The sequence below is a fragment of the Pinus tabuliformis genome, chromosome 6, assembly GCF_031772625.1.
Source record: "Pinus tabuliformis cultivar Carrire ecotype Pingquan chromosome 6, CPIR1, whole genome shotgun sequence".
Lineage (NCBI taxonomy): Eukaryota > Viridiplantae > Streptophyta > Pinopsida > Pinales > Pinaceae > Pinus > Pinus tabuliformis.
In genome coordinates this window covers 13,887,236-13,912,714 of record NC_142292.1, presented here as the reverse complement: position 1 = coordinate 13,912,714, position 25,479 = coordinate 13,887,236, and the positions used below count along the sequence as shown (strand labels likewise).

At 38.0% G+C, this 25,479-nt stretch overlaps 2 pseudogenes; both read right to left on the bottom strand.

Moving 5' to 3' along the window:
- Nucleotides 1-319: 319 nt before the first annotated feature.
- On the bottom strand, nucleotides 320-1,924 carry LOC149256980 (amino acid transporter AVT6A-like; annotated as a pseudogene).
- A 1,374-nt stretch (nucleotides 1,925-3,298) lies between these two features.
- Nucleotides 3,299-5,011, bottom strand: LOC149256979 (amino acid transporter AVT6A pseudogene; annotated as a pseudogene).
- Nucleotides 5,012-25,479: the final 20,468 nt, after the last annotated feature.

Below are 25,479 nucleotides of genomic sequence, written 5' to 3'. Positions count from 1 at the left end.
CAAACTTATGTGAGGTTGAGTATTACTGACAGAAACTAGACCTTAAATCTTCTACTTGACAGGCTCTCAACTATTCATGGGGCTCAATCATTGATGCGAGATCCACTATATTCCTTTTCAATGTTTACAACTACAAATACAGTAGTATCTTTAACTAGAAGGCCGAGCAACCATGGCAAGATGATACAAGGCTTTACAAAAGTTTATCCACTCTTCACAATTCTACCAGCAAATTCCCAAATCAACGTTCTTTTCTCGGTTTTGTTCCAAATAATCTTTATATGTATGTGCACCACCTGCTCCTCATAAAAAATCATTCTCAAGATCGTGGAGGGCCTTCCACCTTTTTGTTGAACAAAGAATTAATGTCACTCACTATAGCAATTGAACTTGAAACTATTGCCAGAAAAATCATGAACAATGCAATAAATATGTCCTTCCTGGTTGAGATTTCATGGGTGTCTCTGCAATTAAAAAATAATTGAGGTTAGAAGTTACATACGATCAAGGTGAAAGACGAAACCAGAAATGAAAAACAACTTTTTTTCTACCTGAGAGCAACCAAAGCTGGGAAGATGAACCCAATACAAACTGTTGTTGTGGCCCCTGTGAATTGAAATGCATCCCAGATACTTGGTATGAATGATGCCCCAAGGAAAATGATTCCAATTAACCCAGCAGTGATCAAAATGAACCTCTTATTATCCAAAACAAGATGCTTTTTCGCTGGAAAGACAAGCCCATCAAGATTAAGTCTCAGGGAAAAAAAAATGAGAGGAAAGACCAGCATCAGATGTACAACATAAGTCACACGAACAATTTCATTCAGCACAACACTTTAGGGAACTCCCAAGTTGGTGTCAAAATTGGCCAGGACATCATCCATTGTCTGGTCTCCAAATAGAAGAAAGCCAAAAAATCTTGTACTTATGTATATAATTAAGAACAATGCCAATGATGTGCGAACAATGGGCTGCATTTTTGAAGGGTACTCAAGTTCATTGTATATGGAATGAACTGCATGGCGCAAAGACATCACAATTCAATATAACATAATTTTAAATGCAAATTCAACTAATGAACTCTAAGATACTACACTGCATGACCAGAGATGGAGGAAAATAATCCATACCATTGTAATGACAGATGTAAGCAGTCACAATAACTGGTACCACAGTGAAAAGCTTCAAGAACGAAGTAAAATCCACAATATCTGGTAACAATATTGGTGCTTTGACGGTGCCACTGGTGACTGAACAACTTTACAATCGCAATACCAGTCGTAATCACAACAAATACAACAGCAAGTGCAACTGATATTGCAGAAGTGAATTTCAAAGAATCTGCAAATTCATGGAAATGAACACATCAATATAGGCATCAAGATTTGAACATCACAACTCCTAAGGAATAACCCATGATCCACATCCTTGAATGTATATGCCATATGCCATTTCTAACAGGGAAACCTGAAAAGTCAGACAAATCGTTAAGCAGATGCCATTAGTATGTGACATTCCCAAGATATGTTGAATCCCCTCATACAATTACAACAGTTTCTAAACATTTAAATCCCTGAAAAGGCCCAAATGAAATATGATATATCTGCAAATCAGTGCTAAAAGATGCTTATCAGGATGAGCAAAGCAGACTTACACACTCTCTTGAAAGACATCAACGGAGCTAAAATAAGGACTATGGTGAGAACTAGGATCAGAACACGTCCATTCCACCTATGAAATCCAAACCATTCTTCGAGTATACCAGCATGATGCACGCTATTTGATGATGTTCCAGATAGCACATCACCTGCCCAAATCAAGAAAACACCTCCATTAGACATACAGATTTCTAATTCAAAGCCATATATAAGATAGGAATCATGCCCAAAGTAATATAAAAGTGGCACCAAATAATTGACCATTCAATCAAAAATGAAAGGAATCTAAGAAAAAAGAGACACTAATAAAGCATTTCAAGTCATGTATGCTTCATAGAACACTTCAAATTTGTTAAACAGAAACAAGTTGTTAGTGTTTCAGCTTGCTAAACTGCCCACAATGCAAAAATTGGGTTGAAGTTTCAATTCAAGCAGTACTTTTAAAATACTCTAGTTGTAACATACATGCTTAAATATTCCCACACGATATACTATTTATCCTTGGATATTACCCTCAAAACTGGGCTAATTCAGCTTGCGACCTAAAATGCATAACCTGTTTAGATTGAATTAATTTTAAATTCATATTATCTTGATTCCTTTCTAACAGAAGCTTGTAAAAAAAATATCAACGGACTGCTTCTAAATCAATGATTGTAAATAGTTAAACTCTTCACAAGGTATGAGGGTCTCCCTCAATCTCCAACATATTAAACATGATGCAATTATGATCTAAATTCAGATGAACAGAAACGCACTCAAGTTCAAACACTGGATTCAATGCTTAAAAGCAAGGGACTATCACATATTTACCAAGATTCAACTTTGGAAATATCACTGAATAAAGGCAGTGATAAACTGGTAATTCACCTTATGTTGCATCCCTTTCCATAATCTTCAAACAAATTGGTCTCCTAAAATAGAAAATATTGATTATGATCGGTTGTTCTAACAACAAAGGGAGTGAGATTTTTTTCAAAAGCCATCAGAAGCAGGAAACAAATAACAGAGGAGAAATAAATAATTGTTGTGCTACCTCTTCTTTCTCAATTGTAACTTGAATGTTGGTAGACCTTGTACTCTGTTTCTCTGGGTCTGTAAGTGTATGCTTGTTTTTGTGTGCATGTGTGTACTCAATGGCTTGGAGTTTGACTGGTACTTATGCATGTCATGTAAGGTGTGTATATTTCAAATGGGTCTATTTGTCTGTTAAAGTAAAGACATCAATGAATGGTGGAACTGAGTTGATGTCTCTACTTTAAATGGTTGAAATGAAAATACTTGGCAAAATGGACTAATTACTCTTACTCTGGCCGTCTGTATCAATGCAGCTTTTGCGGGGCTAAAATGTGAAGGAAAGGAGGATGAAGATTGTGAGAAGTTATTGAGGAGAAATGGAATCATCACACGCAGTGGGATGTATTTTGGTGCAGCTCAAACTTATGTGAGGTTGAGTATTATTGACAGAAACCAGACCTTCAATCTTCTGCTTGACAGGCTCTCAACTATTCATGGGGCTCAATCATTGATGCGAGATCAACTATATTCCTTTTCAATGTTTACAACTACAAATACAGTAGTATCTTTAGCTAGAAGGTCGAGCGACCATGGCAGGATGATACAAGGCTTTACAAAAGTTTATCCACTCTTCACAATTCTACAAGCAAATTCCCAAATCAACGTTCTTTTCTCGGTTCTGTTCCAAATAATCTCTATATCTATGTGCACCACCTGCTCCTCATAAAAAATCATTCTCAAGATCATGCATGGCCTTCCTCCTTTTTTTTTGAACAAATAATTATTGTCACTCACTATAGCAATTGAACTTGAAACTACTGCCAGAAAAATCATGAACAATGCAATAAATATGTCCTTCCTGGTTGAGATTCCATGGGTGTCTCTGTAATTAAAAAATAATTGAGGTTAGAAGTTACATACAAGCAAGGTGAAGGACAAAACCAGAAATGAAAAACAACTTTTTTTCTGGATTTAAGAGATTTGTGGTTTGTATCTTTCGAATTATTGACCGGTTGTGGCCCCTGTGAATTGAAAATGCATCCCAGATACTTGGTATGAATGATGCCCCAAGGAAAACGATTCCAATTAACCCATCAGTGATCAAAATGAACCTCTCATTATCCAAAACAAGATGTTTTTTCACTGGAAAGACAAGCCCATCAAGATTAAGTCTCGGGGCAAAAAAAATGAGAGGAAAGACCAGCATCAGATGTACAACATAGGTCACACAAACAATGTCATTCAGCACAACACTATAGGGAACTCCCAAGTTGGTGTCAAAATTGGCCAGAACATCATCCATGGTCTGGTCTCCAAATAGAAGAAAGCCAAAAAAGCTTGTACTTATGTATACAATTGAGCACAATGCCAATGATGTTCGAACAATGAGCTACATTTCTGAAGGGTCCTCAAGTTCATTGTATATGGAATGAACTACATGGCGCAAAGACATCACAATTAATTATAACATAATTTTCAATGCAAATTCAACTAATGAACTCTAAGATACTACACTGCAGGACCAGAAATGGAGGAAAATAATCCATACCATTGTAATGACAGATGTAAGCAGTCACAATAACTGGTACCACAGTGAAAAGCTTCAAGAACGAAGTGAAATCCACAATATTTGGTAATAATCTTGGTGCTTTGATGGTGCCACTGAACAACTTTACAATCACAATACCAGTCGTAATCACAACAAATACAACAACAAGTGCAACTAATATTGCAGAAGTGAATTTCAAAGAATCTGCAAATTCATGGAAATGAACACATCAATATAGGCATCAATATTTGAACATCACAACTCCTAAGGAATAACCCATGATCCACATCCTTGAATGTATATGCCATATGCCATTTCTAACAGGGCAACATGAAAAGTCAGACAAATCGTTAAGCAGATGCCATCAGTATGTGACATTCCCAAAATATGTTGAAACCCCTCATATAATTACAACAGTTTCTAGACATTTAAATCCCTGAAAAGGCCTAAATGAAATATGATATATCTGAAAATCGGTGCTAAAAAATGCTTATCAGGATGAGCAAAGCAGACTTACCCACTCTCTTGAAAGACACCAACGGAGCTAAAATAAGGACTATGGTGAGAACTAGGATTGGAACACGTCCATTCCACCAATGAAATCCAAATCATTCTTCAAGCATAGCAGCATGACGCACGCCATTTGATGATGTTCCAGATAGCACATCGCCTGCCCAAATTAAGAAAACACCTCCATCAGATGTAGAGATTTCTAATTCAAAGCCATATATAAGATAGGAATCATGTCCAAAGTAATATAAAAGTGGCACCAGATAATTGACCATTCAAACAAAAATGAAAAGAATCTAAGAAAAAAGAGATAGTAATAAAGCATGTCAAGTCATGTATGATCTTTAGCATTCAAAATGCAACCAAACAAAAAGTACCTTATTTTTGTACTTGATACCTTGAACATCACTAAAAAACTATCTCCTACTCTGCCAAGTTTTAGCCTTTAGGCAGGTATCCAAATTCTGTGGTAAGACTTTTGCCTGGAAAGGAAGTTGATCATTTCTCATCTTAGTCAATCCTCGGAACCATTTTGCTACTTTTCTTTTGCCAAGCTGGACATTACAGTCTGCACATTTATCACAAAACTAACATAATCAATAACATGGACACATCTGAGATAAAAAGGGGTTATATACTCTAACATGTAGCAATGTCGTCAAAACTGAAATAAATAAATAAACAAAACCTGTCCAGAGACAGAGCAAGTTACCTGATGATCCTGATTGATCTTCTGAAATTGAATTTGTTATGAAACCAGCTCAAGAAAATATAGAAAAGATAGATCAATGCCTTAGAATTCAGCCTGTTCGAGGGGGCAACCTCCTTTACATTACATAAATGAACAATTATTTGATCATTCAAATGACAAAACCTCCTTTCTATATATAGGAGTCTATGGAGTCACAATATAATTCAGCCGACCTAACAATAATAATATAAAGCCACAAAAATAACAATAGAGTTATTCTATGGGCACATTAATAACAATATGGGGGTAATGGGGCACACCAATATAAATAAGGGGTATAACTAAAATAGTAATGGGGTAATCACAAGTATTATAGGGACCCAACATGCCCCTCTCCTTCAAAAAAGTGTTGTCCTCAACGCTTGAGTAGTTCAGGATACTTCTGCATAAAATTCTCATCCTCCCATGTGGAATCTTCAGTGGATAAGTTCTTCCACTTGATAAGGTACTCTGAAATTGATCGATTTCGTAGCTGTCGAGTTCTTGTTTCTATAACTACTTCCGGTTCCAATATAATTTTTCCTTCCTCTTCAAGTTCTGGCAATATTGTTTGAACTGGGAGCTTGTCGCCTATAACCTTCTTTAAACATGAAACATGGAAAACTGGGTGCAATCGAGAAGCTGCAGGAAGCTCCAATTTGTATGCCATAGTACCAATCTTTTGCAACACCTTGTACGGACCATAATACTTTGGTGATAATTTATTATCCTTCTTAGCTTGCTTAAGGGACATTTGCTTATATGGTTGTAGCCGTAGGAATACCCAATCACCTACATCAAAACTTCTTTCACTGCGATGTTGATCTGCCTGTTGTTTCATTCTATTTTGTGCCAACACGAGGTTATCCTTTAAGAGTTGGAGGACTTGTTGTTGATGTTCGATGTGATGTTCCACTGCCTGAACCTTAGAATTTTCTCTTAAATATGATGTGATGGATGGTGGTTGATACCCATAAAGTGCCATAAATGGGGTCATTTTTGTTGCTGTATGGAAGGAAGTGTTATACCACCATTCAGCCAGAGGCAACCATTTGACCCATTGTGTCTGTTTATCAGATACAAAGCAACGAAGATATCCTTCCAAACATTTGTTTACTATCTCAGTTTGCCCATCAGATTGAGGATGATAAGATGAGCTATGAGCTAACTGAGTACCAAGACAAGAAAATAATTCTGTCCAAAAATTTCCAGTGAAAATGGGATCTCTGTCACTTACAATAATCTTTGGGTTTCCATGTAGCTTTTGAATTGTTTCCATAAATGCAGTAGAAACTGTACTGGCTTTAAATGGATGTGATAATGCACAAAAGTGTGCATACTTGGTAAGTCTGTCAACTACCACCATGATGACACTCTTTCCCTCAGACTTGGGTAAACCTGTGATAAAATCCATTGAAACCTCCTCCCAACGTTGGCTTGGAATGGATAAAGGTTGTAATAGACCCGGTGTCTTAATTGTTTCAACTTTATTTTGTTGGCAAACCAAACATTCTGCCACAAACTTTTGAATATCTGATTTAAGGCCATCCCAAAAAAATTCCTTCTTAACCCTGTGGTAAGTTTTTAAAAATCCTGAGTGCCCTCCTAAGGGAGAAGTGTGCAATTCCATAAGAATCTTTTGTTTTAGCTGGGAATTCTTACAGAGGTATAAGCGATCTTTGTACCATAACGAATCATTTTTCCAGCTAAATGTATCAGACGTACTGGAATCTTGTTGTAGCTTTCGAATAAGTGCCCACACTTCTTCGTCATTCTTCCATTCCTCCCTTGCTTCATTTATCCAATCTGGTTGGATAATAGAAATGGCGCACAACAATGCTTCCACATCCTCATCCTTTCTTGAGAGTGCATCTGCCACCACATTTTGCTTCCCTTTTTTGTAGATGATTTCAAAGTCATAACCCAACATCTTTGTGACCCACTTTTGTTGCTCTTCAGAGGATAATCTTTGTTCTAAAAAGTATTTAAGGCTATCATGATCCGTTTTTACCTTGAAGTGTCTTCCCATTAGGTAGGGTCGCCATTTCTTAAGTGCATGGAGTATTGCCAACATTTCCTTCTCATAAATAGCTTTGCTTAAAAACTTTCCCTTGATTGGACGACTTTCAAAAGCAATGGGTCTTTCATCTTGCATTAGAACAGCACCAATTCCATTTCCTGAAGCATCACATTCCACAATAAAGGTTTTTGTGAAGTCCGGTGTAGCTAAGACCGGTGCTTGGCACATTGCCTCTTTAAGATGTTCAAAGGCCTTTGTTGCTTCCGGAGTCCATGAAAATGCATCTTTCTTCAATAATGTTGTTAGAGGTGCTGCTATTCTCCCATAATTCTTAACAAACTTGCGATAATACCCTGTCAACCCAAGAAATCCTCGCAGATGCTTTATGGATGTGGGGATTTTCCATTCCTTAATGGCTTTAATTTTGCTAGGGTCTACCTTAACTCCTTCATGAGATACAATATGACCCAAATATTCCACCTCCTGGACTCCAAAGAAACATTTGGATCTTTTTGCATATAATTGTTTCTCCTCCAATAGTTGTAGCACCCTGTCAACATGTTCAACATGATCCTTCCAAGACTTGCTGTAGATTAGTATATCATCAAAAAATACTAACACAAATTTTCTAAGGAATGGTTTGAAAATTGAATTCATCAAACCTTGAAATGTTGAAGGTGCATTGGTAAGGCCAAAAGGCATGACCAAAAATTCATAATGACCCTCATGAGTTCTAAATGCCGTTTTCGGAATGTCTTCAATCTTCATTCTGATTTGATGATATCCTGAACGAAGATCCAACTTGGTGAAGTAAATTGATCCATGCAATTCATCCAGTAATTCATCAATGACAGGAATGGGGAACTTATCTTTAATAGTGAGCTTGTTGAGCTCCCTATAATCTGGACACATGCGCCATGATCCATCCTTCTTGTGCACCAATACTACTGGAGCAGAGAAAGAACTTTGACTCGGTTGAATTATACCAGCCTCTAGCATTTCTGCAACCATACGTTCAATTTCACTTTTTTGGACATAGGGATATCTGTACGGCCTGATGTTTGGAGGAACACTTCCTGGAATCAGATGAATAGCATGATCATGATCACGCATAGGTGGGAGACCTTTGGGAGTCTCAAATACCTTGGAATGATTGTCCAGGACTTTTTGGAGATCTGGAGAAATAGATGATTCCAATGTGGAAACATCTAGCGAACATAATTGTGCAATTACACCTCTTTGCTCCTTTTTTAGAAGCTTTGTCATACCATTAGAGCTGATTATCTTTCCTGGTTTCCCTGCAATACCCCTTAATTCAACTTCCTTTCCTTCCACAGAAAATTTGATGAAAAGTTCTTGAAAATTAAAAGCTATTGTACCCAAGGATTGTAGCCATTGGACTCCTAGTACAACATCAGCACCTCCCATTGGAATGGAAAGCATTGGGCTAGTCAATACATATTCTCCCATGGATAGCTTGATATTATGGCACTTTCCAGAGCAATTTATTGTTCCTCCATTTGCAATCATCACTTGACACTCTGGTGCTGGATATAGGAAGCAATTCAATTCTTTTGCTACCCTACAATGAATAAAATTGTGGGTGCTTCCTGAATCAATCAACACTATTACCTTTTTCTTCTTGATTTGTCCTTCTATCTTGATGGTTTGAGGAGTGGTAATTCCCGCCAATGCATTACAAGATATGGTCGGATTTATTTGTTCTTCATCTAGGCTTTGTTCCTGGAGTATATCTTCTTCTTTTGACCTTTCTTGCTCCTTTTCTTCTTCCTCTTCACAATCTATGTAGAATAATTTCTTCTCAGCACACTTATGACCTTTAGTGTATTTGCTATCACAACTGTAACAAAGCCCTTTTGCTCTTTTTTCTTCCAATTGTTGTGGTGTCAACCTTATAGGTTGTGGAAGACTAGGGGCAACAACACTTCCGTCTTTATAGTTGTGAGTGGTATGCTTCCTGGTTGCCATAATTTTGCTTTCCATTTTTCTTGCTAACCTGAATGCCTTCTCTAATGAATCAGGTTCCCAAAGGCAAACATCATGTTGGATATTATCCTTTAAAGACCCTATGAACACATCAATCCTATGCTCCTCTGGAATATCTTTTACCCTTATGTTCAATTTTTGGAACTCCTCAATGTGCTCCATTATTGAACCCTTTTGTTTGAGACTTATCAATTGGCTAAAAAAAGTGTTGCTTTTTGTATCCTCATAATGTGCTATCAATTCTTCCGTAAAAATTGCCCAAGTGATAAATTGTTTACGAGAGCAAAGCCATTGATACCATACAAACTGATTTGGTTCCAAATATAAAGTTTCCATACGTACCTTTTGTGTGTTTTGCACATTATTGAGATCGAAGAATTGCTCCATCTGTAATATCCATGTGGCGGGATCCTTGCCATCAAACTTCCTCATATCGATTTTTGGAATATGGTGGGTCTTCGATCCAACATTAGAGTCTATGGAATCATGATTAACATTTCTTTTGTTCTCATCATGAGTTTCCTTTACTACCTTTTCACCATTAGTAAGTATTTCTTGTAGAAAATTTGTCAAATCTGTCTTCAAATCTGCCAAGTCTGTCTTCAAATCTGTCCTCAAATCTGTCTTCAGATCATCCATCTTAGCTTCCATGCCCTTTATCTTAGATTCCACGCCATTTATCTTAGCATCTGTTAGCTTTTGTGAGCGTGACATTTGTTGCACTTGTTCTTGTAATTTTGATATATCATGTAGCATTTCTTCCTCTTCTTCATGAGTCATGCTAGAGCTTTCAGGTTCCTTACTAGGTGTTTGCATTTTCTTTCCTCGGGGCATCATTTACTGATAATAATGCTTTACTATGCCCTTTGAATTCCTTCAAACCAAGCTTATGCAAAAATAAAAAAAAAACTACACACCTTTTTTTACTTTGTAGAAGCCTGATATTGAATCTGATGTATCTCTGTAATTTCGAATCATCCAGTTCTGAAATTGTGACCTATAGTAGCCTTCTATGTCCTCTTTCCAATGCCACTAGTCTGAACCAAATTGGATTCTCCAAGAAAGAGTTATGCAAAATCTCCCGCAGTGACCTGACTATAGACTAGTTCAGTAGAGCGAACTTGTATGAAGTTCCACGTGTCACTGTTTCAACCTTTGAATCTAAAAAATATATAAAAGAAAGCTACCGTCCGTCCTCTTTCTGTACCTTCTGTTGGAAATAATACTGAGAGGGGGGGTGAATCAGTATTATCAGATTAATCAAACTTTTCAAATGCCCAAAACATATACGCTACTTCAGTTAAGTGAACCAGCGTGTACACGCTACTGTGACGAAGTAAAACAGCGTATAAGCAGAAAACTCACAATTTAGTTGGCTTATTCTTCAATTAAGTGCATCAGGACATTATTCATCATATTAACAGTAAACATGTGCAGTATAACAGAACAGATAAAAAGCCACACACATGAACACCAAGATATAAGGTGGAAACCCAATGTGGGTGAAAACCACCTGCTGCAAGTTGTCTCTATCTTTCTTAATATGAAACTTCAGTTTACAATCTTTTGTACTGGTGCAGCCTTATACCAGTATGCAGGCTACAACCTGCAGAAGGCTTCAACCTTCTCTCGTTCTCCAAACTTCCTTGGAAGGGAGCTCCAACCCCCTTTTCTTTTGTACTAGCCAAGATACTAGTATGTAGGTGCTGACCTACAATCTTACTTCTTCCAGGTATCACTTTTCATACATTTTCAGACTTGGATATTCCTGAAGCACAACATTACAATCTGAAGACCACAATTCATTCAATTTTCACAACAGATCATTGAAGCATAAAACAACCAACCTTGAATCACTGAACCACTGAACCCTGTCAATCACCAGTTACCAGAACACAGAGCAGACTACAGAACTCTGTAATAACAGTCAGATCCCACTGTAAACCCAAATCAAGCTTCAAAAGATATACGCTACTTTAATGAGCAGAAACCGCGTATACACGCGCTTTTACCGAAGCCAACCTGCGTACAGATCTAAAAATAAACTTTCTCATCTTGCAGCTGTACCAGATATTAGTTAGACTCAGAACGTAACATTGCGACAATATGCAGATCTAGAAATACGCATAATCAACATGATAGTGCATTTCAAACCATTTGATCCCGATCTCTCCTTAGATCTAGTTCACCATCAACCGATGAGATCTCTCCTTAGCTCAGATCAACCAACTCAGAACCTGCATATCAGATCTCTTTCTCTCTTAGATATTCATGCCTTGTCGAAAGATGATCTTTGCCTAATGATCTTCTTCTCCTTATATAGCCTTAGGCCTTTCTCAATACCAAGAGCCAAAACCATAGTAACACAATACCATCAACTTTAAAACTAGGGATCGACACGCCCGTCGAGACATAATGGTCCGAAATCATAGGCACAACTTCCAAGGTCTAACCACCATGAACCAAAGGAACCTTTCCACATACACGCGCTTTTTCTGAATCTAACTTGCGTGTACACGCGACTTGGGCTTAACGAAAGAGCGTGTATGAGCTTTCTTGCCATGCTGTACTGAGATCTGTCTTCTGATTGAGTTGCCATCACCTGTACTAACCTTTGAGCACCTGTACCATCCACTGAGTGAGTTGCCATCAAGGACAACACTTGAACCATAATGCCAACAATCTCCCCCTTTGGACTTGATGGCAACCACCACACACCACACCAAGTGTCACTCTCCCCCTTTGACATCAAGGGCAAAGGGAGGACCAAGATATTCTCTTCCTTGGTAATCCTTCTGCTGTCCATACTGCTGTCCATACTCCCCCTGAGTACATGCTGAAATCTCCAAGTGTGCTCCCCCTTTGTGAATGCCAAAGAGTACCAATCTATCCATCCTGCTCACCAAGTGCTGTTCATGCTCCCCTTGACTGTAGGCAAGATCTGCAAAAGATGTTCTTCAAGAAGAACATGACTCTATACATCATAAAAGACCTTCCTATCACCAAAGACTCATACATACATCCATTTCTCAACTAAGTGAGGATATACAAAAAAAATGACTCATCCACCCAACCAAGTGGGGATACATCAATATTGACTCATCCACCTAACCATGATAATACATGAACATTTCATCATTCATCCCAGGCATAGTGGGGAAACCAACAAAGGCCGTTACATGACCTTGACACCATAAAAGAGACAAGAGAGATACATGACATAGAGACAACAGATCTAGACCAAGACTTAGGAAAGACATCAGCAGCATCTGATAAACATCTTGTTAGATCAGCAACTAGAATTTCTTTCTGAGCTCCTTCTCCTGAAACCAACAACCAAAACATCTGAATGCCAACAATGCTTTATGAGACTTTTGAGCTGCTCCCCCTGAACCTGTGCCTGTTGCACTCCCTGAAACTGTGCCTGAATAATTCTGACATTCCTATTGCTGTTCAGAACTTCAGAGTTTTCCCTTGCTGTTCAGAACTTCATATACGCGTTTTCTCCTGTATAAAACAGCGTATGTACGCGGATATTCTTTCTGCAACAAGCGTCCAGCATACACGCGACTTTCCCACCATGAATCCGCGTGTATACGCTCATATTACTTCCGTAACCTGCGTATACCAACTTTTCTGTAGAACAAACAAATTTCAACAACAGGATGAAGCATTAACTACTCCCAGCTTTTGTCTGAGATATTCAAAAGTTTCCCTGGGCAGTGGTTTTGTGAGAATATCAGCAACTTGCTCCTTAGAAGGAACATACTCCAACTTGACCTTCTGCTCAAGCACTTGTTCCCGAAGAAAATGGTACTTGATTGGTATGTGCTTGGTCTTTGAGTGCATGACTGGATTCTTTGAAATGCTGATTGCACTTGTATTATCACATAAGATAGAGACAGGTGGAGTGCAAGTGATTTGAAAGTCCTGCAAGGTCTGCATCATCCAAAGAAGTTGTGTGCAACAAGATGCTGCAGCCACATATTCTGCTTCAGCTGTAGATAAGGCAATCGAACTTTGTTTCTTGCTGAACCAAGATACTAATCTGGAACCCATGAAGAAAGCACCTCCACTTGTGCTTTTCCTATCATCCACACTTCCAGCCCAATCTGCATCTGTGTAAGCATGAAGAGTGAGATCAGTATTTCTAGGATACCATAAGCCATAGTTTTGGGTCCCTTGAAGATATTTGAAGATTCTTTTGACTGCCTGAAGATGAGTTTCCTTTGGGTTGGCTTGAAATCTTCCAACCATTCCTACTGCATGTGTAATATCTGGTCGAGTACCTGTCAAATAAAGCAAACTCCCAATCATGGATCTATAAGTGGGTTGGTGGACTGCTGCTGATTCATCATTTGCACTGAGGCTGCATCCTGTAACCATGGGTGTACATACTGGTTTTGACTCTTCCATGCCATACTTCTTCAAGATCTGCTTGAGGTATTTGGTTTGAGACAAGAAGATACCTCCTTCATTTTGTTGGATTTGCAATCCAAGAAAATATGTCAATTCTCCAAGAAGTGACATTTCGAATTCTTTCTGCATAACCAAGGCAAAGTTTTGACTCATAGTCTCTTCATTGCTGCCAAAAATAATATCATCTACATAAACAACAAGAATTAGCAATTTGTTATTTTCAACTTTTATATAGAGATTGCTATCTGCTGATCCTTTTGAAAAGCCTTGTTGGTGAAGATATTTGTCCAACCGATAGTACCAAGCCCTTGGGCTTGTTTGAGCCCATAGAGAGCCTTTTTCAATCTGCATACAAGGTTTGGATCATTCCCAAGAATGAACCCATCTGGCTGCTCAATATATACTTCTTCTTCTAAGTCTCCATTCAGGAAGGCTGATTTCACGTCCATTTGAAATACCTTGAAGTTTTGAAAGCTTGAGAGAGCAAGGAACATTCGGATGGCCTCTAGTCTTGCCACAGGAGCAAAGGTCTCTTCAAAATCTATTCCTTCTTGCTGTGCATACCCTTTACAAACAAGTCTGGCCTTGTTTCTAATTACTTCTCCATTTTCATTTAACTTATTCTTGAAGACCCATTTTGTTCCTATTACATTCTTATCTTTTGGTCTAGGAACCAATTCCCAAGTGTTGTTCCTTTCGATTTGCTCAAGTTCTTCATCCATTGCTTTGACCCAACATTCATCTTTGCATGCTTCTTTCACATTTTGTGGTTCAATGGAGGAGAGTAGAGCCAAGTAGCTTGAAGCTTCTGCAAGTGTCCTTCTTGTTTGTACTCCTGCTTCTTTCTGCCCCACAATCTGAGTTTCTGGATGATTCTTTTGGACATATCTGGATGGAGTCTTCTCTTCTATTCTTGTCTGCTCCTCTGGTTCTTCTTGAGATTCTTCTTCTTCTTGAGGTTCTTCTTCTTCATCATTTCGCCTTTGAGAGTAACCTTCATCTTCTTCATGATGAACTTGCCTAGGAATATATCCCTTCTCATCAACCACTATATCAATACTGTCAACAATTCTGCCAAGTCTTTTATTGTAGCACTTGTATGCTTTGCTATGTGGAGAATAACCAAGAAGAATGCCCTCATCTGCTCTAGGTTCAAGTTTGCCAAGTTGCTCATCAGTGTTCTTAATATAACATTTGCTCCCAAAGATTTTGAAATGCTTCACGGAAGGAGTTTTACCACTCCAAAGCTCATGAGGTGTTTGAGTGCTGTTTACTCGGACATTTGTTTTGTTAAGAATGATAACAGCAGCATGTGCGGCTTCTCCCCAGAAGGTTGCAGGAGTACCTGATTCATCGAGCATAGCACGAGCCATTTGTTGGATAGTTCTGTTCATTCTTTCCACAACCCCATTTTGCTGAGGAGTTCTAGCTGTAGAGAATTCTCTTCTTATCCCATGTTCATCGCAGAAATCAAAAAATTCATTTGATGTGAACTCCCCACCTCTGTCAGATCTGAGGCACTTGATTTTGTGTCCTGATTCATTTTCGGCCAATGCTTTGAAGGATTTGAATTTTTCGAATGCTTCATCTTTGTGCTTCATAAGCCCTAACCAAACAAACCTTGAGAAATCATCAATGAATAATATCAGATATTCTTCTCCTCGAGGTGACCTTTTCCTAAATGGACCACATACATCTGTATGGACTAGCTCAAGAGGCAAGCTAGCTGACCCTTCCTTCTCTGGAAAGTTAGTTCTGGTCTGCTTTCCAAACTGACAAGATTTGCATATGGTGTTGTCTGGAATTTTGATATCTGGAAGATCGCGAACTGCCTGATATTTGCATGCTTTCCTTATTTGTGAGAAGCTTAGATGTCCCAACCTTCGATGCCATAACCAGTGCTCTTCATCCTTGCTAAGATAGCATTGTTGTTGTTCTTCTTCAAATATGTACAGATTATTTGGAGTTCTTTTGCCTTTGAGAACTGTTTTACCTGTATCAAGATCACGAACAAGACATCCATTCGATCTGAAAATAACCTCTGTTTTTTGATCACACATCTGGCTGACACTTAGAAGATTATGTTTCAATCCATCAACATACAAAACATTTCCAGCCTTGACCTTTTCTTTTAAAGGAGCAATACCTTTTCCTTTTATAGTAGCAGGAGTATCATTTCCAAAAGAGACTTTCTTTCCCTTTTCTAAAGTAGAATAAGATTCAAGTTTTTCTTTATCACCTGTCATATGTTTCGAACATCCACTGTCAATGTACCATAGATTTTCCTGTCCTTCTGCATAAAATGCTATCCCACATCTTTCTGTTTGAGGTTCCTTTATTCTCCATGTTTTGGTGCTTGTGGCTTGTTCCTTTTTCTCCTGAAACCTGCTCCTGCATTCAGAGTCTTTATGACCAAAATTATTGCAAATAGAACATTCAACTTCATTTTCAAGCACCGAAAAGTTGTTATAGGTCCTTTTTGTAATCCCTGTCATACTTCTTTGTTTTTGAGCTTCCCTAGTCATGATTGTTTTATATGCAACACATTGAGCTGCTCTGTGACCAAAGTTGTGGCAAGAAAAGCATTGTCCATTGAAGAAGCTTCTGCGGTTATTGAATCTACCAGCCAACTGATTGTAATTTCTATTTTCATCTATTCTTGAGCCAAACTGAGAAGATTTTACCTGTGGTTGGTTGTAGCTTTTGTTCATCCTTAAGGAGGATTGTCCCTGATAGTTTCTGTTTGTAACTCGTCCCTGCTTTACCTGATTATCTTCATTGTTCTTCCGCTCATTTCCTCTTGCTGCATCAAGATAACTTTTTGAGGTGGATGCTTGAGAGGTTTCTCCATTATAGCCCAAACCTGTTTTGTTTAGAGGAGACCGCTGCACACTAATAATCTCATCCAAGGTTTCAGATCCTTTGACAAATTTAAGATTAATAGTTTTTGTTTTCTCAATTTCTTTTCTGAGACCAACAATTTCACCTTCTAGTTTTTCAAGATGTTTTTCCTTTTCATCAATTTGAAATTGCAAAGTATCAATAATCACATTCCTTTCTTCTATGCTTCTCTTGAGTCTAGTGATTTCATTATAGAGATTATCCACATCTATAGCATCCTCATAATCATCATCTTCAAATGCCATTAACAGCTTATATTTATTACCTTGTTCATCTTCATCACTGTTTGATAAGCCATCACTATCTTCATGGGTGTAGTAGCTTTTCCTATTTGCACTTTGTTTCTTGTTCCATCTAGCAGGTTCTTTTCCTTTATCCTTATAAGGACATTTTGCAGCATAATGACCTACTTTCCCACAAGCAAAACATTTGAAAGGTAGCTTACCTCTGAACCTTCCAGAACCCCTTTGAAGATTTCTGACAAAATTTGATTCTTCTTCCTCTTCTTCTGGAACATGGCTTGCTTCATAGTAATCTTCTTTTCCTGATGCCTTAAAAGCAGCTTCCCTTCTGTCAGATGGACCTCCCTTTCTCATTTCATAAGCGGTTAGAATTCCATGTAGCTGAGACATAGTGAGAACACGGAGATTTTCTTTTTCTTCTATTGCAGATACTTTAGATTCAAACTTGGGGGATAAAGATCTTAGAACCTTTTGAACTACTATAGTTTCTCTTATTTCTTCACCCAAGTTTTTCATACAATTAACAATCTCATCTACCCGGAGAAAATAATTAGCCACACTTTCATCATTATACATCCTGAGAGTCTCATATTGAATCCTGAGTGTTTGAAGTTTAGCTTCCTTTACCTGTTCATCTCCTTCATAGCTAGTGATCATTTTGTCCCATATTTCTTTTGCTGATTTGAAGTGCATGACCTTCATGAATTCTGTTTGAGATATACTTCCTAATAGGTAGCAACTGCTTTTGCATTTGTTTCATATGCCTTTTTTCCATCTGGATCTGTAGGAGTAGCTGAAGGAAAAGCATAACCTTTTTCTACAATGTCCCAAACTTCTGTACCAAGAGATTGAAGATATGCAGTAACTCTTACCTTCCAATAATTGAAATTTGTTCCATCAAAAACCGGTGGCCTGATTGATGCTTCTTTCTCGTAGTTGCTCATGATGAATGATCTTCCTTCAAGCGATCAAGCTTCTCTGAAGGACCTGCTCTGATACCAATTGTTGGAAATAATACTGAGAGGGGGGGTGAATCAGTATTATCAGATTAATCAAACTTTTCAAATGCCCAAAACATATACGCTACTTCAGTTAAGTGAACCAGCGTGTACACGCTACTGTGACGAAGTAAAACAGCGTATAAGCAGAAAACTCACAATTTAGTTGGCTTATTCTTCAATTAAGTGCATCAGGACATTATTCATCATATTAACAGTAAACATGTGCAGTATAACAGAACAGATAAAAAGCCACACACATGAACACCAAGATATAAGGTGGAAACCCAATGTGGGTGAAAACCACCTGCTGCAAGTTGTCTCTATCTTTCTTAATATGAAACTTCAGTTTACAATCTTTTGTACTGGTGCAGCCTTATACCAGTACGCAGGCTACAACCTGCAGAAGGCTTCAACCTTCTCTCGTTCTCCAAACTTCCTTGGAAGGGAGCTCCAACCCCCTTTTCTTTTGTACTAGCCAAAATACTAGTACGTAGGTGCTGACCTACAATCTTACTTCTTCCAGGTATCACTTTTCATACATTTTCAGACTTGGATATTCCTGAAGCACAACATTACAATCTGAAGACCACAATTCATTCAATTTTCACAACAGATCATTGAAGCATAAAACAACCAACCTTGAATCACTGAACCACTGAACCCTGTCAATCACCAGTTACCAGAACACAGAGCAGACTACAGAACTCTGTAATAACAGTAAGATCCCACTGTAAACCCAAATCAAGCTTCAAAAGATATACGCTACTTTAATGAGCAGAAACCGCGTATACACGCGCTTTTACCGAAGCCAACCTGCGTACAGATCTAAAAATAAACTTTCTCATCTTGCAGCTGTACCAGATATTAGTTAGACTCAGAACGTAACATTGCGACAATATGCAGATCTAGAAATACGCATAATCAACATGATAGTGCATTTCAAACCATTTGATCCCGATCTCTCCTTAGATCTAGTTCACCATCAACCGATGAGATCTCTCCTTAGCTCAGATCAACCAACTCAGAACCTGCATATCAGATCTCTTTCTCTCTTAGATATTCATGCCTTGTCGAAAGATGATCTTTGCCTAATGATCTTCTTCTCCTTATATAGCCTTAGGCCTTTCTCAATACCAAGAGCCAAAACCATAGTAACACAATACCATCAACTTTAAAACTAGGGATCGACACGCCCGTCGAGACATAATGGTCCGAAATCATAGGCACAACTTCCAAGGTCTAACCACCATGAACCAAAGGAACCTTTCCACATACACGCGCTTTTTCTTAATCTAACTTGCGTGTACACGCGACTTGGGCTTAACGAAAGAGCGTGTATGAGCTTTCTTGCCATGCTGTACTGAGATCTGTCTTCTGATTGAGTTGCCATCACCTGTACTAACCTTTGAGCACCTGTACCATCCACTGAGTGAGTTGCCATCAAGGACAACACTTGAACCATAATGCCAACACCTTCTTACGAAATTTCAATCCGATGCTCATAAACAAAGTTATGACGATTTTCCCCAGGTCCCCTGTTTTGAGTGTAATTCAGGAGTCTGCAAAAAGACCAAATTCCTGAGATCATATCTCCGAAAATTTCGCACTAAAAGCTCTGAAATTCGGTCCCACGGTTTAGCTCGATTTCTTCTCAAATGGGTTTTTTTTTCGACTTCTGAAACGTCACAGAAACAAAGTTATAGCGAAAATTCCGCGATAACCTGTTTGGAGCAGCGAAACCCTAGAATCCAAAGCTCTGATACCAAATGTTATGAAACCAGCTCAAGAAAAGATAGATCAACGCCTTAGAATTCAGCCTATTCGAGGGGGCAACCTCCTTTACATTACATAAATGAACAATTCTTTGATCATAAAAATGACAAAACCTCTTTTCTATATATAGGAGTCTATGGAGTCACAATATAATCCAGCCGACCTAACAATAATAATATAAAGACACAAAAATAACAATAGAGGGATTCTATGGGCACATTAATAACAATATGGGGGTAATGGGGGCACAACAATATAAATAAGGGGTATAACTACAATAGTAATTGGGTAATCACTAGTACTATAGGGACCCAACAGAATTCCACAGTTATCTCCTTTACAAACATCCGGATGATACTGTAAACGGATCGAATCAACACAGGAGTACACTGAATTTATCCAAAAATTTATTGTTGAATATGGATCATGATTTTTCCTAACAATTACTATGAACATATAATAGCTAGAACAAAATATTTATTGGAAATTCTTAGAATCACTGAGATTGTTGCTTTCAAACATTCTAATTTTTAGAGCCTTGCATGTCTACTTTCTACCTGTGAACTGTAGCAGGCTATTTTGCTTTAAGATATGGAAACTTTATAACATTCAAGAGGGCAATTCCATATACCTGCAAAGAAAGGCGACCAAAAGCACTCTTGACATCTTTCTGAGTAGCCCCAGGGCTCAATCTCAGAGTCTCATACTCCTCTCTCATCCCAGGGAAAGCAACAAAGGCCATCACTGCTACATTCCTCTGCCTGCCGAAATTTTATTCTCTCCGTTTCTCAAGAATGAATTCCCCTGAGCACCCATAAAACTTCCAACAGCGGCAGCCATGATCTATAACAAAAATAGGATGATCCACAAACCTAGCTTGAATCCCCATTGCAAAACAATCCTATCTAAATGTATAGAATGGGTGTACCAAAATCCAGTGAAATACTCAGTAGAGATTATTGCAAATATGGGAAAGGTAAGCAAAGCCAATATCCCAAGTTTACCATCATTCGCTAAAAGGAATTCCAAGCGCCCGCGTGTAGGGCTCATAACAGGCATTACAGTGGCAGCTTTGGTGGTCTTCTCGCTGGCATTTGCCGTTGTGTTTCTCAGAGAAAAGATCGAAGAATGGGAGCAGGATTTTTTTGGCCCCATAGATTCATTTACAAAGAACTCCGCATCGCCACCAGCGGATTCAGGGACAAAAATGTTTTGGGCTAGGGGGATTTGGGAAGGTTTATATGGGGGTTCTCCCAGCAGTGGCCAAGAAATCGCAGTGAAATGCATAACGAAAGAGTTCAGGGAGGGAATGAAGGGGTTCGTGGGACGCATGTAGCACTGGAGCCTGGTTCAGCTGCGGGGATGGAGCTATTCATTGCTTACGACCCGATGCCAAATGGCAGCCTCGATAAACTCGCAAACCGTTTGGGAACGAATTTGTAACCACTTTGAACCAACAACTAAAACTTTTGCAATCGTCTAACATATAATCGTGTGGCTTATAAGGATGACAGGTGGGCAGAGAGGGGAGTTGATTTTAGAGGGAAATGCATTACGCCGTAATCAATGTTACCAATACCACTTTTAGATGTTAGGTGCAAACTCCATATTTAGTAAAGAAAGAATTACACATTTCCCTAATACAAAAGTAAAAAACAATTATACTTGAAATTAGAATTTTTTACTTTTAATTATTTTATCTTTGTATAATGTTGATGTGAAATTAAAGTGGAAATTAAAATAATTTATTTATAAATTTTGTTTTTATTATTTTTTTATTTGTTAATGTACATATTATTTTATTACTTTGAAATGTAACCTTACAAGGCAACATCTCCCATGTAAGTGGAAAAATAATTAAGCTAAATATAAATAAATATATATTCACAAAATAAAATGGGTAACAAATGTCATTTAAATATTTTAATTAATGGTTTAAAAAAATGTTATAAAGAACAATACAATAAATTTAAATAGTTGGTCTTACGTTTGCAATGTTACAATGGTGTATAAATAATCTAAAGAAATACAAATTGATTAATTTTTTTATGTATTCATATTCTCTCAATGACATAATTGTATAAAATTTAGTACCGGAAAAGAAGAAACAAAGACAACCCATTATGATTTTTAGGCTTTCTCTTGTGACAACATGTTGAGTTGTTCTTTCATATTAGTGTTGCAACATTACTTATAATTGGATATATGCAACATGGATATGTCAAACTATAGGGAAATATAGTATGAGTGTGAACTTTCTTTTTATGAAATTGAGTGGAAATACTAGAACCATGTGACTAGAATTTTAATGTGCTAGTGATAGAAGAACAATTTTCCACTTTGATCCATATTAAAGTTTGGTGTCCACTACAATGTATATGTTGTATTAAAAGTTCTCAACCTCTAATACATTGATACATATACTCATAGTTAGAGAAAATATTTTAGGGCTAACTTTTATTAGTGTAACTCTTTTACTAAGAACATAGACATCTCAAACTTGTCCTAGATTCAAACATCTTTACTCGGGAGTTATTGTCCAAAAACTTGCCATGACCATTATAATTAAATTATATGGTTTCAATCAAGTTAAATATATGGTATTAATTAAGTTATCAATAAAGAAACATGAAAAAAATAAAGCAAATAATGAATACAAAAAACAAATTAGCACATAATAGTGGCTAACTTCTCTATATTTCCCTTTGTGTAATACATTATATATTGCAATAGATTTCAATTTCAAGAAGGGTTATTCGATTTTTGAAGCAATTCAAATCAATAATTGTTAGGTCCCTATACTACTTGTGTAACCCCTTATTGTTATTAGTACACCCCCTTATTATATTGTTGTGCCCATGTAGTCCCCATATTGTTATTATTGTGCCCTTACATTATTATTGTTATGTCGGCTCTGATTATATTATGACCCCTTAGACTCCTATATATAGAAAGGAGGTCTTGTCATTTGTATCATGCAAGAATTGTTCATTTGTGTAATGTAAAGGAGGTTGCCCCTTCGAAGAGGCTTATTTCTAAGGCGTTGATCTATCTTTTCTATCTTTTTGTGTGTTGGTTTCATAACATTTGATATCAGAGCTTTGGATTCTAGGGTTTTGCTGCTCCAAATAGGTCATCATGGTATTTTCGCTATAAATTTTTTTTTTTGCGACGTTACAGAAGCTAACAAAAAAACCCATTTGAGAAGAAATATTGCTGAACTGCGCATCTAAATTTCAGATCTTGTCTCGCTATATTTTCGAAGATATGATATGAGTAAGTTAGGGTTTTTGGAAGCTCCAGAATTTCATCTAAAACAAGTCATCGTGGAATTTTCGCTATAACGTTGTTTCTACACAGTTTGTGATCCAAAAATGGATCTTGGATAAACCTTTAAGTCTAAAAGACTTCATGCAAGAGGTAAAAGGTGCCAAATGGCAAAAATCCTTTGTAAATCAAAGGAAAATGAAAGTCTCAGGCTGCTCTCAGAAATAGTCTCATTGCAGGGATCCCTCCATTCTGAATCCAACACAACTTAAATGGACAAAAACGGACTTCAGATGGGAAAGCTATCATAAAATGAAGCTGTCCTTTTTCAAAGGAAAAAGAGGAAAAAATCCCTTGAATAATGGGTCTAAAAACCCTCTAAGTCTTCCAAATCTCCCAAAAGGGCAAGACCACCAAAAAAGGAGAAGTCTTGGACTTATCGGATTACACTATCGAGCCTTAAAAACCTGAAGAAAACAGGCAATCGAAGGCTTTAATGATGGTTGCACATGGGTCATCGGATAGGCTAATCAATGGTCTAGATCCGATCGGCATGTCGCATCGGCGGTAATAGGCGGATCGGCGACCGCAATCGGCAAAGGCAGTTGGGGGACAGTGGGAGGCATAGCGCGATGGATCGGGCCGATGCGATACCGCGATTGCCGATATCGGCGGATCGCAATCAGCGAACACAGTGGAGCGGGGCCAATATGTTATGTATTATATATGCGATGTGATATTACGGACCCGAAAGGGTTCTGAAATGCCTCTGTATAATATTTCAAGTCCGACAAGCGGGTTTTTTTCATGTTTTATATGTATTTTCGCATATTTTAATGTATTGCGAAATACAAAGGGGCAGGCCAATTGCGATATGTGATAGCGATTCCCAAGCGGACCCGATGGCGCTATAAAGCACAATTATGAATGTTTCAAGTCCAAGGAGTAGTGTTTCTGCGGATTTTCCCGTGTTTTTGCAGCGTTTCCTGTGTTAACACAGAACGACTGTTACTAAGGGATTTAAAGCGTCGATAGCTCCTTCCATTACCAAATAGGTGGCATTCATCCCCGAGGGCGTTTAGCAATGATTTCTAACACCCAGAGATGGGATTTGAACAGACTGTGGTAGGAAGATAGAGAGCCCGAAAGGGAGAACCAACAGGCAGCATATTTTGGCTTTTAAGCCATGAATGTCAAAGACAGAGGGCTGCTGAGTTTGTTGTTGATAGTGGCTGAGTTGCTGTTGTTGTTGAAGCTTGTTGTTGGGGTTTTGTTGTGAAGCAAAAGCCAAAGAGGCAGCGTAGAAGCCAAGGAGGCAACACAGAATCAAAAAGAGTAGCTGAGGGAGCCTTTGGGGTCACTTGAAGTTCAAGTGAAAAGCCAAAGAGTGTGAAGGTTGTAGAAGGCAGAAAGAAGCTAGAGCAGAAGAGCTAAAGAGCTAGAGCCAAAGCCAAAGAGCCAAGAGTCAGAGCCAAGAGCTAGAACCAGAGCCAAAGAGCCAGAGTCAGAGCCAAGAGCCAGAACCAAGAGCCAAAGAGCTAGAGCCAAGAGCCAAGAGCCAAGAGCTAGAAGGGATGAAATGGTATCTGAACCCACTGTTTATGTGTAGAACAATAGGAGTTGAGCCAAAGAGCTTGTAAAAATACTTACACCATAATCCCAGAGAGCCTAGTTGAATTAACTAGAGCTCACAGAGACGTAGCCCAAGAGTTGCGGGTGAACTCCTAATTAATTTGTTGTCTTATGTGTTTGTTTTTACTGCTACATTATTCACTGTTATATGCATTAATATATCAGTTAAAGCACATTCACATATTAGCACAAACAACAGATTTTAAAGCAAATAATCAGCTGAAAACAAATACAAGAATACACCCATGTTTCAAGCATTTCTTAATTCCGCATTGGTTAATCATTAAAGACTTGGGAAAATTCAAGCTTTGGAAGTGGGAGAGGTTCTTGTAAGCTAGACAAGAAGCCTAAGAGCCCCATTTTCAGATCAGTTTCAGAAGCTAAAAAGAAAACACATTTGAGATGAAATCGGTCTAAACCTCAGATCCAAATTTCAGATCTTGGTTCGCTATATTTTTAGACATATGACCTGAGGAAGTTAGGGTTTTTGTAGACTCTCGAATTACATCGTAAACAGATGAAATTGGGAAAATCGTCATAACTTTCTCTCTAAGCATCAGATTGAAATTTTGTAAGAAGTTACAGAAAGAGGACAGACTATAGTTTTTTGTGCATAGCTTTCAGATCTGAAGGTCGAAACAGTGAGATGTGGCACATCGTACAAGTTCGCTCTACTAAACTAGTCTATAATAAGGTCACCGTGGGAGATTTGGCATAATTATTTCTTGGATAATCAAATTCTGATCAGACT